At 34.1% G+C, this 16,317-nt stretch overlaps 1 long non-coding RNA gene across 2 annotated transcripts; it reads left to right on the plus strand.

Annotated features, from left to right (window-relative positions):
- Nucleotides 1-5,062: 5,062 nt before the first annotated feature.
- Nucleotides 5,063-15,212, plus strand: LOC135155175 (uncharacterized). 2 transcript variants are annotated; one of them, XR_010294516.1, is made up of 4 exons: nucleotides 5,099-5,186; nucleotides 7,807-7,867; nucleotides 10,517-10,579; nucleotides 11,849-15,212. It is a non-coding gene; the product is annotated as an uncharacterized LOC135155175 (long non-coding RNA). The 2 variants fall into 2 exon arrangements; XR_010294517.1 differs by lacking the exon at nucleotides 7,807-7,867 and having other exon boundaries at nucleotides 5,063-5,186.
- Nucleotides 15,213-16,317: the final 1,105 nt, after the last annotated feature.

Raw genomic sequence — 16,317 nt, forward strand, 5'->3', positions numbered from 1 at the left:
TAGTGTCATTATTTGTAAATAATGAAAAACGAAAATCATTATTTACAAATAATAAAAGACAAATAATCATTATTTATAAATAATGAAAAACAAATAATCATTATTTATAAATAATGAAAAACAAATAATCATTATTTATAAATAATGAAAAACAAATAATCATTATTTATAAATAATGAAAACAAATAATCATTATTTATAAATAATGAAAATCAAATAATCATTATTTATAAATAATGAAAAACAAATAATCATTGTTTATAAATAATGGAATGTCGAACTATTATTATTTACAAATAATGAAGTATTACTTGGAATTATATATAAATAATTAGAAATGTTATTTTATATAATAGTAATTATTTACAAATAAAATGTAAATTATATATAAATAATAATTATTATTTAATAAATAATGATTATATAACAAATAATTGTTCTATATAATATTGGTACAATCGGCGCCTCATACTTCCGCAGATACAATTGTTATGCACTCGACGTAGTTGGTTTTTGCGAACCAGTGCTTGATAGACATGTCACCATCGCTCAGGTATTTCCAATTCAAATGAAAGTTTTCGAGTGAGCTTATAAAAGGTCCGATGATTCTAAAGACGAATAGCAACCATCGTTACAGTGATGATTCAAGATTAGCGTCTGAAATGACAATTAGAATCTATTGTATACACATACTGTCATAGATTTGCCCTCTTTGTGTCTTTATTTTTTTATTCAGATTCAATTCGGTTTTATTCAACAGTACTCATCAAAAAGTGCAAAGAATAACAATGTGAGTTTACAATTCAAAAACACATTAAAGAGAAGATAAATAAATTCATAACATGCAGTGACCAAAGACTAAAAAACGATATCATGTTTTAAAATACAATAAATGCAATAACAGCATAACAAGAAATTGAATGATAAGATGCATGTAATGAGACAGATTTAATTTATATATATTACAGAAAAGGCAAGCATGTGTGGAGCAAGAAAGGGGAGCAAGAATGGCAAGAGTAAGCTTTTGAATAGGTGAGAATAGAGAGGGGGGTGTAGCAAAAAAAACTAGGGAATGGAGGATAAAAAGTAAACACTAAATTACAGATATTAGATAATATTACAAGAATCATGTGTAACAAAAAACAGAATAAATTGTTGGTTTCTGTTTATGGTAACTCCCGTAGGAACTTGGCAGGGTAGCATTTTTTGCTGGTAAACGCCAAACTGGTATATAACCAATTACTTAGGAAAAATTTTACGTCTATATGTTAATTGGTCAAAGTGGCTGACCTCCCGGGGGGCACTTCCATTCACGAGTGGATACCATGCGTGACCATGAGATCCCAAAAAGCACCCTAAATACGTATTTGCCATATTCTGAAAATGCACCCCTTAACAAGTATTGGCGTGTAAAATCCTACCCTTAACAAGTATTGGAAACAAAACGATACTGTTGGCAAATATTCCCTGAATTGTACAAGTACAGCGATATTTCAAACACGGACGTCGGTTCAGTTACCTTTACCTATATCATTGGGTTTAGTACAGCCCAACTCGCGCTATACTCTAAACACGTAATGTTGACTCCTGGGGCAAAAAGTACATCCTTTATAAAACATTTTAGTCTTGATTGTTTATACGCTCGCAAATTTGACCCTAAGCACGTAAATTTCCTAGCGAAATTGATACCCTTTTTTCATTATTTTAGTGTTTTCGACACGCTTATTACGTTACGTACGTAACGTGCCCTATCTTGAAAAAGACATCCTTTTTACGTGTATTTTTTTGGTCGCGCATGGTATCCACTCGTCAATGTAAGTGGCCCCCGGGCTGACCTTATAGACGACAGATATTACTCTGTGACATGATGGCGATCATAAAAGACGAGAGAGTGGGAAAGAGCAAGAGAGAGAGGGAGGGAGAAAGACAGAAAGAGAGAAATAGAAAGGTCAGACAGAATCTGAAAAAGGACATCATTTCTAATCATAGGTCAAATAAGTACACTAGACATTACATCGAAAAAAGGTAAGCATCAATACTGGTCAGACACCAAATGAAAGGGAGAAATTAGTGATTTACCTTCCAACACTGTCCAAAGTGAATGAAGCAAGTGGGAATTTGATGCATTGATGAAAGGAAAAAACAATAGATAAGGAGAAAGAAGCAAACGAGAGCAACAAGGATAGAAAAGGGGTAAAAAGGGAGAAAAGGGGGAGAGGGAGACAGGAAAAAGAAAACTACTTAAAATACATCGCATCCAGTTGGGGAATATTGCACAACAGGTATATAAATATGTTAGAATGCAATCATAAACTGTGTACGATACATGTGAGAGATAGCTGTTTTAGAAATTACATTTTGAATACAGTTTATACTCACCCTTGAAGGGCCTCGATAAAAACACCTTTTTTGCTAATTGGTGTACCCTTTGCGTATGAGAACAAAAATTTGAATTATAATAAAACAGTAAGATATTCATACAATCGTACATAGATCATTAAATCATAAAATCATTGTGTTTTGGCTGTTTTTGTTTGTCATTAATGTGTATGTATCACAATAATGTACACAAAAGTAGTACTTTCATGAAGTCTATTCCTAAAATCGATGGAGCCAAAACAAAGTATCAGCGACTCGCATCTTTAATCTAGTATCTGAATATAAAAACGGCCCAAGTCCAATTTAGGGCGAAGCTGAGTTAAATATGGGTATTGTTCTTTATACAATGACTCATCTTGTATATAAATGAAAAATCTGAAATAATCTCAGAAATGCCTTGAATAAAGGAGGAAAATGTAGTATGAGTATACGAAAAGCCCAAAACTTGGGGTTTTCTTACAATCATACCCAAGCGCCCTCTCTCACTACTTCTACTAGTTTTACTACAGAAGTATAGCGTGTATATGAATGTGAGAATGACTCAAGTTTATATCATTTTAAAAACGACTCAAGTCCACCAGACAAAAGGCTCCGCCCACAAGTAACGTGAATATTAATATTCAGTAAAAAAAAATGTACACTTACATTTGTTATTTGATGTTTCCTGATGTATTTTGTCCAAATACACTCAAATTGCCCAAATTAAAAATAAAATAGCCATTTTAAACGATTTTCTAGAAAAAACTCCTAACATGCCTAATGGACTTAGGCCTTTCTGTATTCATATTCTCGATTACTTTCTTGTGGCACTACCTGGGTTTGAACCCCCAACCTCCCAGTCGTAAAGCAGATGCTCTACCAACTAGATATTTCAGCTTTATCATGGTGTGAATAGATTGGGATGAAATATATATTTCCGGTAAGATTACATAAAATACATGTTGGTAACAAATATTACACATCCTTCTTTGTATGGATACCGACACCGCATACATTCGTAATTCCGAAGCTTCGTTATTCCGAAGGTTCGTATTTGCGAAGGTTCGTAAGTCCGAAAACAAAGTAATGTTCGTAAGTCTTAGGGTTCGGTAATCCGAAAACGAAATGAGGTTCGTAATTCCAAAGGTTCGTTAGTCCGAAAGCGTAATGATTAACAAACCTTATTTCGTTTTCGGACTAACGAACCTTCGGAACATCGAACCTTATTTCGTTTTCGGATTATCGAACCTTCGGAATAACGCTACAAATGTTCGGATTAACGAACCCTTTTACTTTTTCGGATTAAAGAACATCGAGGTATAGGCAATTTACGTGTTTCGGAATTACGAACCTTCGGACTTACGAAGTGTAACCCCAAGACACGACATCTTATTATGATTAAATCAGCAATTATCGAATCAAATAGGTGTTTTGATCTGCAGACTTAAGGGCATGCAATACTACGTCATGCATATCACTTTCATAAGTTAATCTACAATTTGTAGGATCAACTGACTGCCCCTCCCCCTCGGTTGATTTGACAATGTAGTAGAAACTGTTACTCCCTATAACAATCCCGACTGCATGAACAATCAGTAGAAATTATGATATGCATGATATAGTAACTACAAAATAGTAATAACAAAAATAATTTACACGTAATAGATTCCAGAGTTTTTGCCCTCCTTAAATGGGACTTTTTTGTAATCAAGCCTAGTAATGAGGGGTTTGGTGGCAAAAGGGGTTAGGTCCACTTTGCACCATGGCGAGAAAAAACCCATGTTTGTTTGTTTTTATTCTCCTTCATGAGAAACTAAAAAGTGTCATGATGTATTACTATTTCAGGTTAAATAAACTTGGGTATTAAAAAAATCTGCCTGTCTTCCTTTTTTTCTACATATTCTTTAAAAGATTATCATTGTGGACCTAACCCCTTTTGCAAACAAACTGAAATGAATCCGATCTCTTTTGATTAAAACAATACTATGCTTTGCCACTTTTATTCACGTTTTCATGGGAATTTTACAATTTCTTTGGTATCATCAGAGCGACTAAGAATTTTGAGGTTTTGAGACAAAAAAACAATAGATTTATGAAAATGGACCTAACCCCTTTTGACAAATGAGCTCTTTAGAAGAGTTTGATTGCCCAAGGGCTTAGGTCTACTCAAAGAAAATCGTTTTGTTTTATTCTCCCATAATGCAATATTCTCATGCAAAACTAGATTTGTATGATACCCTAGCATGAGAACATAAAATTTGGTATAAAAAATATACTTGTCTTCGTATTTTTGAAATATCCCCCCCCCCCCCAAAAAAAAAAAAAAAAAAAAAAAAAAAAAAAAAGATTCTGGCGATTTTATTTCACTTTCTAATGGGAATTTCATATTTTCTTTGGTATCATCTTATAGAGCTAATAAAAAGTTATACATAGAGACAACAAAATCAAATTTGATGAAAAATGGATCTAGCCGCTTTTGCAAGTGAGCTCTTCAAATATTGGACACTACTCGAGTGTAACAGGCTTATATCCAAGATTACCAAATTGAGTAAAAATTATGAAACGATGAAATTCAATACCTCTTCCTTGTATTCACACAGGAAAGGTCGTATTTATTTCATTTACCAAACATCAATAAATAATTTGCATTTATTAATATGCACGCCCTCATGTCTCAGTATCGACTGTTGATCATTTCCTTATTACCGTAGCGGTAATTACCGATAGCGCGTTATGCTTCCGGCAGCTTGCGAAACTCATAATCGCCGAATCCATGTATAACTTGTCGTTGGTTTTCTTTGACTTCATTATCAAGGAAGGATTATAAGGTAATAATGGTCTTATAATTTTCAAAATATTTAAGGTCAAGTAAAAAGACAGGACTTTGAGAGACTGAGATAGTTTCATTTGCCCCGGCAGTATAGGTCCGACAGCCGTCCACAGACAAATTGGAAATGCCATGCACGCGCACTATAAGCGATTGTATATAATTGTTGTTCGAAACTACTATTCTGTGCTTGGTACAAAGGTTGCGTCGCCATCCCTCTATCCTAAGGAGCTTTTAATAATTAGACCCTACTTGTATTTTTTATGAAACGTTTAAAAGGCTTTTACCTAGAATTGTTACAGATATACTGTCTCTGATTTTTTTATTTTATTATAGATTAAGACCACATTTAATGTTAATAGATATTTATCCTGTGCATTGTTTTATTGCTTGTCTGACGCAAGGTTTACTCACATTAAACCAACAGGAGCTAGATTCAAGAGTTTTAAATATTCCAAGGGAGAATATTTATGGTCACAATTTAGGATGGATTAATATTACCACTGGCATAACAAAAAGTCATGCATTCATTTTCTTAATTAAGAAATGTTGAGTACATTTTTATTATTTTATTTTACTAAATTATAAGTCTACATAATCAGTGTAAATTTCATCTAAATAAAAGTGTTTTTTCACTAATAAAAATAATTTCCTTAAGGAATAAAGAATCGACAAATTAAGATAAATTTCTCGATTTCCAGTGAATACTCATAAATAAAAAATGTACAATTTTCTCTTCTGGCAATATTAATGTGTTTTCATTTGCAAATTGAAATTAATATGCTAGCTTCTTAAATGATAGGATTTAACTATAAAGAAGATTTAGAAATAACAGTTGAAAAAAAAAACCTTAAAGGGGAATCCAGCCTTGACCATAAAATGTTGTGTTGGGAAGGAGAAAAATAAATGAAACAGAATGGTGAAAGTTTGAAAGAAATCGGACAAGCAATAAGAAAGTTATAGCTGCTTTAAAATTGAGATCACTAATACTATGTAGATTTCAAATTGGCAACTGAGTAAGTAAATTATGACAAGGGGCAAGGACAACTTTCCCATAGGCCATTTACTTTATTATCAGGGATTAGTGGTTTTCTCCTAATTACCCATTCACCTGGGGCAGTAATCTAAATGTAACCCAGGTAGTATATTGTTTTATGTCCTCATGGAAGAAAAATATAATTTGAAATAAAACTTTTTGGAAAAATGAAATTTTAGCCATAATATCTATTGGAGTACATGGAAGAGTAGTCCTTGCCTTACATCATTATGACATCCCATATGCGGCCAATTTGAAGTCTCCATGGGTATCGTGATTACCAATATTTATAACTTTTAAAAATTCATAACTTTCTTGTTGTTTGTCCAATATTGTTCAAACTTTCACCTATCAACTTGTCTGATTTTTCTTTTCCTTATAAAAACAAGTTTTTATCTGGGTTGGATTCCCCTTTAATTGAAAAAACGTTAAATTTGAATTTAAACTCTTTTCGGAATAAACCTCCTTTAATACAGAAAAAGTGGTGCAGTGCCGGGGGGCGAATTTATTTTTCCCGCAGGTGTTCCGGGCCCAAAATGAATATTCATGTCCTACCTTTACAAAATTAAGGTCGTTCGCGTTGAATGTTATAAATGAGTCATCACCCTTAGATTGCCGATAGGCTACCCTTATTAGCCTTAGGCTTAGATCTACATATCTTATTCTTAAACACTTATCAAAATGCCATTAATGACAAGACAAAATGATAGGCTAAGCGATTGCTTGCCTGGGCTAGGGCATTAATCTGGACCTGTCTAATACCTGCAGCCAAATAACGCTATTGTGAACTTAGATCTGGTTAAATATAAAAGTAGATCTAGTTGCAGCAAACAATGAGACTCTCTATTTCATGAGAAATTTTTTTAAATCGAGGTTAATTGTCAAAACATTATCATGAATCTAGATCTTGTATATCAATGTAACCTAATTTCGTTCTAAAATCATGAAATCTTAGCTCAAAATCAATAATTCTAATGATCACTAGCACAGAAAATCATATGTGTAATAGTACTGGTTCGAAAAACAACCGACATTGGAATTCCGTGCTTATTTTGCTCATTAATCAGCACTTTTTATGCATTTTCCTTCAAAGCTTTTTTGGCAAATATGTTTTATTTATGCATACAAACAGTTTGGTGGTAGTTTCATTGGATTCTGTTCGAACTCATTTTGAGATCATTACCACAACTGGTATATATTTTTAATTCCAAATTTACGTTACACCAATGAGATAAAGTAAATTCCCTAGCGAATAGCTTACGCTAGCCATCGGCTATATAGTCTAGCATTTTGTCTCGTCATTAATGGCAAATTGATAAGCTTTCAAGAATTGGATCTACATGTAGATATAGATCTAAGCCTAATGTAAGGCCTAGAAGGGAACCGGCAAATCGAGGGTGCTGATTCATTCATGCCTTCATGGCATGCATGCAAGCGTCATTGAATCAACATAAATTTATTTCGAAGTATGACATAATATTAAATACTGCTCAGAGGGGAACTCCCAATATGACCGAGACGTATTAATTTCGTGCGGCCTAACATAGTGGCGTTGAATAAAATCGATTTATTTCATTTTCCTCAGGACAAAATATTTAGGCACCAATTAAACCATCGCCATTTTGAGCAACAGACAGCGATAATAGGTTAGTATATTTATTGCAGAGGCCGTGGAGCCGGGCTACTGGGGGCCTCAGCTCCATCTTTTTTCTTCAATAAACATACTTCTGTTCCTTATTTGAAATTTTGTTCTGTTTCCAGTGATAAAATCCTAATCCGGTAAAAACATACACAAAGTAAAATTCAAAAAACTAAATACTGAAAATTCATAAAAAATTCATAACATAAATACAATATAGTTACCGAATCTGGTATTAAGCATTATTTCGTGTATAGATTTATGTATATTTTCATGGATATTCGATAAATGGGCTGGTGATGTCGTGTTCCCCACTTTCCTTTTTCCAATGCCGTTACATTAAATCACTAATATTTCATATTTCCTTACATGTGTGTACAGTATTTCTCCTTTATGACAAAATAATTTGCAGCAACATATATGCAATGCATTGCACCATTTTTTTTTTTTTCTTTGACGAAAGAAAAAAAAATATTTAAACAGAATGCAAAAGAACAAGTGGGGGTTTGATATCTTCAGTTCGCTCATTTCATATTCATAAAGACATGCATAACTGTTTTAGCGAAGTGACTGGCTTCCAGTGGGGGCTGGTGCCCGTATATGTTAGAGCTCTCTGTGAGTTCTGAGCTGACCGGGCTTGCCCCTTAAACATGTTAAATTGTCGGTGAACGGAGCATCAGGTAGGAGGGCACCAGTCCCCACCAAGATCTACATGTAACTAGGAATTCCGGTGCGTGATGAAAAACTTTTTTTTTTAATTATGTACTCTTTTAAAAAATATATTTGTTCTTTGTATATATATATGTGTGTGTGTGTGTATATATATATATATATATATATATATATATATATATATATATATATATATATATGTGTGTGTGTGTGTGTGTGTGGGGGGGGGGGGTTGAGAGGGTGTGTGTGTGTGTGTGTGTATATATATATATATATATATATATATATATATATATATATATACGCAAAAAAATGACAAGGCGATTTGACGTTGCTGATAGAGCACAATTTAATCCGAGCTTTCGGCCTGAGGCCTTCTTTTGTTCTATGTTAACAAAAGGAATGAAACATATCAAGAGTATAGAGGGAGCAACAGACGGGCATATAGGCATATACATGTACAGATGTAATTACTGATGTAATAACATAATATGTAACAACAACGTCGTCTATAATTATGCACACATGCACATACATACGCATACATACTTGAAATGTGGGGCAAAAATACATACGCATACAAATAGACCTATATATGTATATATATTGTTGTATATATATATATATATATATATATATATATATATTTAGAAAAAAAAATAATAATGAAATATATAAGTTGGAAATCTGTATTTGATCCATAATTCCTCCTCGGTTTTAGTAAATATTAATGTGCTATTAATATCAATGGATATATCCTTTAATTTTCTTTACCCTACATGATATGATTATGGTTTACACGGAGGTGCAGTGCCTAGAAATGTGGGGGCAACGTCAAAATTCAGAAGTTGCAAAATTACACAATATTGAAAGTCACCATTGTCACTGTTTTTTTTTTTTTTTTTTTTTTTGTGGTGATGAGTGATATTTCAGCGGTTTCTTTTGACTTTGATCGATAATCCCGCCTCGGTTTTAGTAAATATCAATGTGTAATTAATATCAGTGAATAGATAATTTAATTTTCTATAAAATGATACCCTACATGATTTGAACATGGTTCAGATGTAGGTGCAGTGCCTTGAAATGTGGGGCAATGTCAAAATTCAAAGGTTGCAAAATGACACAATATTGAAAGTCACTGTTCTTTTTGGTAATGAGTGTGTTTCTCAGCGGTTTCTTTTGTTTTCATGCACCTAAACGTCAAGATAGACATGAAATCAAACAAGCCTCTGCAAGGGCAAAGACATAACAAACAATCATGCATGGGTATTTCAAACCACAATTCAAACCATACAGATACTACAACAAAACACAAAAAACGAAGAAGCAGGGGCTTGATTTGAATGAATTTTCATCTCTATTGACACAGACAAAAGAATCATGGTCTGTATCCACCCTTCATGACTATGTCTGCTCGTTTTGCAGCTTTTCTATTCAGACCTCATCTAACACTTTTTAATCCTGCTCTTTTCGTAATGGCATGATCATAACAAGCATGGTATCATTTTAAAGAAAATTAAATGATATCAAACATGCATTGTGTAAAATTGGGAGTTCGGAGAAATTATGGCCAAACTCAGATTTTAAAACTTTTTTGTTTGTTTTGCCGCTTTTTAATTCAGACCTCATCCAACACTTTTGAACCTGCTCTTTTCGTGATGGCATGATCATAAGAAGCATAGTATCATTTTAAAGAAAATTAACTAGTTGTGATATAGACACGAAACTGCACACCTTCGAGTCAGCCCCCAAAACCCCAAAGACCCAGGTAAAATTTCTCCACATTAAGGTACATATGTATTTATATGTATATTTGAAAGTATGATTTTAATCATTTTAACAAGGCCGATACTTTGATGGATATGTAAAACAGGTCTGCAAAAGGACAAATTTCTAATAATTGAAAATTGTGTATTCCAAATATTTATAAATGACGAGACAGTCAAAGAAACTAATTCTTAAGTCATTGATCATATTTTCACAGCGTGTCCACAGCGAATACCAAAACATCGATAACCATGGCAACAGCTCCAAAGAACAGTAATAAGTAAGTAGACCTTTAGCAACTGTCATTTTAACAAACATGACTTTGGGATTTGCTTAATTTTCCGGTAAAAAATACTTGATAGGCAAATCCACTCTTCAAATAGGTTCATCTCCAAAATACAAATGCTGAAAATTTCATCGAAATCGGAGCTAAAATAGGGAAGGACAGTATACGTTTTAATTTTTTTACACATAATAAAGTGATATACAAACAAAAGAGTCGATGATGTCACTCAATATTTTTTTATCGTGCTTAATGTCGCGAGATGAACCTGATTGCAAATATTGTTTAATGCAAAACTTGAATTGAGAGATGTTCTGATGAGTGCTAAATTTCGCATAATATTTGCAGAGCATAATGTACTAGTTTTCGATTATAAAATTATTTACAATATGGTATCTACCCCCCCCCCCCCTGCTATACCATTTTTGTTCTCCTGTTTTTGTTTGTATCTTCTTCTTTTTTTGGAGGGGGTACATTCGAACCACCTGGATTTGTTTTGTATCTTTATTTTTGTTCTTTCCTATATTTTCCCTTTTTCTTTAATCATGTTAATTTTTTTTCGTGCTCCTCTTCTTTGTCTTGTTGAATTAATGAATGAAAAACAAATAAGAAACAACAAAAAACGACGAACCCCAAGCTTTCATGGATCTCTATCACTAATGTAATTTCTTAGTAGCTTTGTTTCTTAAAAGACACCATACGAAAAGTCCACCTGGCTAGCTTCCACTCAACTTACTAGTACACGGCCGTATAACTTTTACCCCATGGCGCCCTTACGTGCCACTAATGGACGCGCCATTAGATATCAAGGGGGGCTTGAAGTCCCCCCCCCCCCCACAAAAAAAAAAAAAAAAAAAAAAAAGAGTTGCCACATTAGCAACAAAAGAAAAAATTACTCACAATCAGAGTTAAAAAAAGCCGCATCAAGCCAAGCTTCCAGCCCCCACCCCCACTGATCTCCCCCTCTTACAGGGGAGATCATCCCCCCCCCCCCCGGGTGTCTCATGGTGCGTCCTTTTACACGGCCTTTCAAAAGAAGCCCTCAAAGGCACGTTTGGAATGAAAAGAAACACGGCTGATAGAGGGTGCTAGATGCCTAAAATCAAAGGGCCTTGCCTAAAATGGAGTCCAATATTATTCAGAACAAAAGTGGCAAAAGAGACATTGGAATGGAAAATGAAATTCAAGCATGTAAGGTATAATTCCTATTACTGCCTCTTTAGCAAAGATTTAATTAAATGTATTTATATAATTGTATTGTTACAGGTCGATGAACAGAAAGGTTACGGCCGGGGAGATCGTTAAGCTATCGAGACTTCTACCTTACGGAAAATACAGCGAGCTATTGGTAAACTTGGGTTTTAGCCTCAACTACATTCAGACGATATTGAAGAAACATTCAAATGACACAAACGAAGCATTTGAATATATATTGAATGAATGGGCTAATAAACTTGAAGGTGGATACATTGACGATCTAGACAAAGCTCTGCATAAAGCAGAAATAGGAGCTCTTATCGATGAATATAAGAAATAATTAACACGATAAATGTGAATAATTTCCATTTTATCTGTCATAGATACAACACAAAACAATATATTGTGGCCATTGCTTCTGGGTTGATTTGTAGAAATACTCTTTCAGGAAATGTAAATATTTATTTTTTTTTTTTAATTTATGTCCTGATATTTAATTGGCAATTCAAAAGCTGGTGTCATGTTGGGGGGTTTGATTTAAGTCAGTTTAATGACGGTGTCATGATGTATACAAGTTGACTGGTTGCCCTATGGATAACAAAGTGAATGGAATTTGTGACTAGGTTAAGGCCCCATATAGATATATGTTATGTATATAAATTTGATTATAGTTATTTTTTGGGGAATGAACTGAACATAATTCAAAATTAAAAAGGTCCCTGTTTTGTAATTAGGTATCCTTATATGAGATTATCCCCCCCCCCCCACACACACGCACACACACAAACAGTATCTGACACTAATTATTGTTCTTTTTTTTTACATCAATTTTCTAAATTTCTTTTGGGAAGCCACTGTTTAGTCACTGTAAAACCCAGTACCTCCTTCTGAAATAAATGCAGTATCTACATTTTGCACAAGTTGATATATCGAAGCCTCTTTAAAGTGTATTTCTCAAGTATTCTTTTATCATCAAATTGAAAATTATGCATGTGCCTATTTCAGGCCCCAAAATGGTAAAACTAGGTATCTATATACATGAAGTTACTCAGTCGATATTGCTTCACTACCAAGAAAGAATGTGTCAACATGGTCAATGTGTAATATATATTTTTGTTTACCAAAGTGCACACCTAGTTATCAAAAATGCCTATAGCAATTTCATTTCTTTGAATGGAGGATAAAAGAGCATTGTTGATTAAATGCCTTGCTCACGGGCATAGTTGCCCGGCCGGGAATCGAACCCCGGACTTTCCATATTTAGTCAGGCGCCTTAGACCACTCGGCTACGGCACCGCTAACGGCTTACATACAAGAAGGGCACCCTTTACCAACAAGGTAAAGTCCCAAACTTCATTAAAATTGTCTTTTGAAGGTTGGAAGTTAACTGCAGACGGCGCCATAGTTTGTAGATGGTGTCCTAGAGTTTGCAGGCTAGTAAATACATGTCCATTAAAATCTAAGTACAAACTTAAAAGTTACAATACTGTAGATAAAGACGGTATGTTGTAAGTAAGTATGTTGTACGCATGTAAGTATGTTGTATGTATGTAAAGACGTGGAGCGTTGTGGCCCAGTGGATTAGTCTTTGGACTTGGAAACAGAGGGTCGTGGGTTCGAATCCCAGCCATGGCGTAATTTCCTTCGGCAAGAAATTCATCAACATGGTGCTGCACTCGACCCGGGTGAGGTAAATGGATTCCTGGCAGGAATTTATTCCTTGAAATGCCATCGCGCTGTAAAAGGCTGCGAGGCTAAAGCCAGGGTAATAATTTCAAATTAAGCGCATAGGGACGCATTTGGCAGTGATATGCGCTATATTAGCATGTTGGTATTATTATTATTATGTTTTATTCAATTTTGGACCGTTTTGGGGAATTTAAAGAAGAGAGCGCCCTTGTAGTAGAAAGCGCCCTCCGTTTTTTTAAGCAATAATATGTTTCCCAATAATTACACATTGATACATTATTTCAAAGCAATGAAGCAATATAGACTGAGTAAGTGATGAGAAAACTCAATGGAATTCTCTTCTATCTGCATTTTTTTCAATGGGGAACCCGAGCACTAGCTTCGACTTTCTTAAAAAGTATCTGCACTTTCTCTAATATCTTAGTAAAAAAAATATAAGTTTGGGATGGGGGGCTTAAAATATGCAAATGTATTACTGATATACAATATAATATGAATATGTTTTTACATAATTGTGTGGCGTATGAATTAGAGAGGATAGAAGTTCAGCAACTAAAGCAATACAACTTTTTTATTACAAGTTTTGCTGTTATTGGGGTATGTGACAATATAAGCGGGGAGGGGGGTAATAATAGGTTCATTTTCAATTTTCTTGTGTATGTTATACAGTGCGTCCCACAAAAACGAAACCGAGCTTTATCGTTGATTTATCATAACTTAATCACAAATACAATAGACAAATAACCTACCATTGTAAAGCTTTGAATCTCCCCCTTTCAACCAAAATTATTTAGATTATATCACATTCACGCATGAGTGAACAAAAACAATTTGAAGAGGGGATACCAAAAACTCACTTGGCGGGCTGAATCTGGGTTTCAAAGGAAAACCACACCTTAAAAAAGTTAAAAATCTGTTCTTTTATATGATGCCTCAATTACACAAAATGGTCACGAAAAAACAAAGTTCTGGTTATTGGAAATAAGGCTTGAATTTCAACAATTTCATAAAATGAAGAGGCAATCGCCCAGACTCACTCGACACTTCGTTTTGTTGACGATCGGCCATGCATTAAGTCTATTTTGTTTTACAGTGCGATAGCTTCTGTGGGAAACCGGTGAAAACACGTTTATTTAAAGAAATTATGTAAATTCAAGCATTGTTTCGAAGGAATATGACTGTTTTACTTCTTGACCATTTTCTGTGATTAAGGTATCAAATGAAAAGGCAGATATTGAACTTTTTAGGCATATGATTTTCTTTTTAAAATTCAGATACCCCCACCTAATGAGTTTTTGGTATAATTCCTTCACATTGTTTCTGCTCACTTATGCGTGAATAAAGAATAATCTAAGTAATTTCAGATGAAAGCAGAGATTCTAAGCTTTACATTGGTGGGTCATTTGTCTATTTTATTTATGATTACGTTGTGATAAATCATCGCTTAATATCGGTTTCGGTTTTTTTTTTGTGGGACGCACTGTATAGTAACTTTTACAAATATCGTTAGTACTCTGTGGCCGAGTAATAGTAGCAAACACAATTTTATGTGTGTGTGTGCTCTCTTTAAATACCGACAGCTGTAATATTTTTCCTCTGATTTATGTAATCGAATCATATTTAGGTAGTATTGTCCTCGCTATTGTAGGCCTACATAGTACGAATTCATTTTTTTTTCTATTCTGCTGACTTTAATATTGTTCGAAATTGTCATTAAATTCAAATCAATGTATTATTCAATTTACATGAATGATATCATGTCTGATTTGTACACAATGTTAATTCTTATTATGTTATATTGCTTTTGTGCTATAAATTACGTAAAATATGTAAAACTAATTCAAATATCAAATACAATTTGCAAACTGAAAAAAAAAATAGTTTCATCACTACATTTAAGAAATTCAGGGCCCTCGGAAATGCAGAGACCAGAGTAAGCAAGTGTGCAAATTTGTGTGTAGAAGAGAGAAAAAGAGACAAATAGGCTAAATGACAAAATCAAAGCATGAATTTTATTATGTTGACGATTATGAGGGACTAAAAATAATAAATACTGTCTGTGACAGCCACAATATTTTTGAACAAATTGGTTTAAAAAAATACTACAGGCTATACGGTAGGAAGCCTACCAGACTTTTTATTTCGACTTAAATCAGTTTAGTTTGGGTGCGCAGATTATCATCATTATCATCTTCATCATCTGATATAGAAGTCGTTGCGGTGGCATGTAATTCCCGGTCAACGAGGAATAAGAAATAGTAGGTTTAAGATCCACTCAGAGCAACGGTGCTCCCTGTGTTACAAACAGTGCATTTATCTGCATTGTTGAATGCAGCACTCTACACAGCAAAAACTGTGGTGTTAACCGGTGTACATAGAGGAACACACCAGTTATTTTACACCGGTGTTTAATTGACAGTGTTAGTTTAACACCTATGGGCATTTTCACGGTAACTGACGTTACACGGCACAAGTTTACACACTTGTCATTGTGTGTATGATTATCTCTAAAACAACAAATGATGGGAATTTGCTTTAAAGCAAACTCCCATCATTTGTTGTTTAAGAGAGAATCATACACACAGTGAAAAGTGTGTAAAATTGATTGTGCCGTGTAACGTCAGTTACCGAGAAAATGCCCATATGTGTTATAACAGCCACCTTCGGTTGTTACATTTACACTCTTTTGTGTTATGTTCAATCTCTAGTGTGTGGTTTCAACACCTCAGGGTGTGGTCCTCTATTGACACCAACTGGTGTCGGTTTTAACACCACGGTTTTTACAGTGTAAACGCAGCTAGAAACAAGTCTGGACTCTAAATTTCAGTCAGGAATCAGGGTAATCACTG

This window comes from Lytechinus pictus, chromosome 8 (assembly GCF_037042905.1).
Source record: "Lytechinus pictus isolate F3 Inbred chromosome 8, Lp3.0, whole genome shotgun sequence".
NCBI classification, from domain to species: domain Eukaryota; kingdom Metazoa; phylum Echinodermata; class Echinoidea; order Temnopleuroida; family Toxopneustidae; genus Lytechinus; species Lytechinus pictus.